The sequence below is a fragment of the Plasmopara halstedii genome (genome assembly GCF_900000015.1).
Source record: "Plasmopara halstedii genome assembly, contig: Scaffold_3060, whole genome shotgun sequence".
Taxonomy (NCBI): domain Eukaryota; phylum Oomycota; class Peronosporomycetes; order Peronosporales; family Peronosporaceae; genus Plasmopara; species Plasmopara halstedii.
In genome coordinates, this window is record NW_020189964.1 from 2,572,449 (window position 1) to 2,575,245 (window position 2,797).

Below are 2,797 nucleotides of genomic sequence, written 5' to 3' on the forward strand. Positions count from 1 at the left end.
CGTGCCTAGCAGCGTCGTGGTTTCCGCTAGCACTATATCTACAGGAATGCTTACTACTCTCTGCGTGATCGTTTGCTTGCATCATTGGTACAAATGTTGAGCCTCCATCCAAACCCGATTGAATGACCTCTCTCGGCAGAATTAGGTCAAGTGGAAGCCGCTTCTCCAAATCAATTGACATTATTTACGGGCGATGAGTAAATCCATTTCATATTGGATTAATTTGCATCGCACTTGTGCAAGTAATTTACAAAGCCAAGATTTTCAATATTTCCGAAATGCGAAACTAGAGAAATTATTATGGTCTTGATGTTTGCGTGTTTTCCTTTGAACAAAGCTCCCTAAGGTTGCAGCCCAGAATCGGATTTTGTCAGTGTCTAATACAAACTTTTTTACGTTGGTGGTTACCTTATTTTGGCACATACGCTTTAGCATTGCCCGAAAGTGTTCAATATAGGTTACCATGTCCGATTTGACGTTTATGAGCGAGTATATACATATCGTCGGAACTGGTCTGTTCAAATAACATTTCGGCTCAAAGCGTTTTTTCAATGGACCGTCGATTGTCGCTGGTGCATTAAACAGCACATGAGGTAGCCGCTTCGGAGCATCCTGCTCGAAAGAATAAGTGAGGGTGTTATCTCCTGCAGCTTAGGGTAAAAAATATTACCTTTTTTGTATGGATGGCTTTGCTCTTCTACGGAATATTCTTTCAGGGAATCGGCGTTGTGCCGGAATGGTAGCTGTATTTAGCTAATCGTGAGCATAAACATTTCTTCAGTAGAATTTGACTAAAATGTCAGCGCCAAATGGAAAAATTTCGTCTTTCTCACCAAATATTGAATCGCACGAAAAAATTAATGACGTCGCACAGTTCCGTTGATACAGGTCATTGACGTTTAGCGCATTATCTAATCCCAAAATCAATCTCATTTTTGTGACCTCCTACACGATCCATTTGGCGTAACTATCGTTATGCTTTCAATAACAGATGATAAAAAGGTTCGCTAGATTCTTAGTAATAGCCGTTCTGATCCTCACATTGAGCCCTTGAGCGTGTTCAACGTGTTGGTTATTCTGCTGATGTTAATGCTTGCACTAACTTTTAAGTTATGATGATTGGCTCAAGTAGTGCGGGATCGTGATGCTAGATTGAAAGTTGTGAGTTCAATTCCCACTAAGGATGGTTAGTGCGTGCTCACACTTTACGGTTAAGACTGCATATGTCTGCGTGTTAAAGTGTGTACTTATTTAGGCTCGCGCAAAGCAAAGACTAAGTTACAGTGTTCTACATACCTTAGGATGGGTTGGTAGCTTTCAACTTAGGTTTATTATATTGTGTGGCCCGCAAGGCAGTCGCGCGTGGGCTCACACAATTGCGTGCTAGCGCGCCTAACATTAATACACTCACTTCTGCATTTGCACCACAAGCGCACAACACTTCTACATCTACCCTTCCTATATCATTTAGGTTATGAGCCCAATCAGTGAAGACTTCGCTAAGCCTGCCCGTATTGACGGCACTAACTACCGTCTATGGGTATACAAAATGCAGATGTACATCTTGTCACGAGGACTGTGGAGATTCGCTGATGGCAGCGTGCATGCCGTCGACGACGCTAAGCAGCATCAAGCGCATGCGGCGATTGTGGTCAATCAGGCCGACAACCAGATTCAGCACGTAATCAGCACCGGCAGCGCAGCTGGAGTGTAGCATCATCTACGGCGCATTCACGAAGGCCAAGATGTGACGAATCGCATATGGCTCACGCCACGTTTACTCATGGTGGTGGCTCGATGAAGGTGCACGTCGGTAATCTCGAGGCGCTGGTGATGCGCCTGGACAGCGCGGGGTGCGCTGTCGCCCAAGAAGATTTATGTGCAACAATGCTGCGCAGCCTGCCAAGCTCGCACGACAGTCTTGTGCAGGCGTACCGTATGTGGGCGGACAAGTTCATTTTTCCTGACATCGTTAATCGAGTGTTCGCGGAGGAATCGCGCCAACATGAGCTGGGCATCAAGGAGGAGCGCACCGCGATGCTGGCCGGCCACGCCAAGAATAAAAATAAAGTAAAGAAAAACGGCGCGGGCTGGAGCCCAATCAACTTGCGTTTGCACGGGGAACATAACCCACTGCGCCTACATGGCAGTCAACAATTCCAGTACACGTTTCCAGTCTGATGACTGGGTTTTGGATAGCGGAACGTTTAACCATATGTGTGGTGCACGCGATATGTTTGTCGACTAGGAACATCTTAGTACGCCAATATACATAACGGTCACCAAAGCCGGGATCAAGATGGTCGTTGCCGGAAGAGGTACCGTTGTACTCAATATGCGGTGTAGGTAAGCGCGTGTTCGCCCCACGGAGCTTGTTTTCGGCGTCATCAGCAATTACAAAGGGGATGACGATCGAAATGGCCGATTCCGGCTGTACAATCCAGCAAAGCGGTACGGTAATGGCTATGGGTACCAAACGTGGTAAGATGCACCAGAGTGTCATCTGGCCGTTAGCAGTGAGCTTTGACATCCCCGGCTCGGTCACGCATCGCGCCACGCAGTCAACGAACTCATTCACTCGGGAGCACTGGAATCCAAGACAAACGTGTGCGATACTACGAGAATTTGCAGGGTCTGCGTATTGGCAAAGCAGACACGCGCACCATTTCCACAACTCGAGGGGGAAAGCATTTAAGGAGCATTACGAGCGGCGCGTTGGACCCGTATGATCGGATGTCGCCGGGCCGATCACCCCATCGTCTGTGTCAGGCTCTCGCTACTTCGTCACGTTCACTGT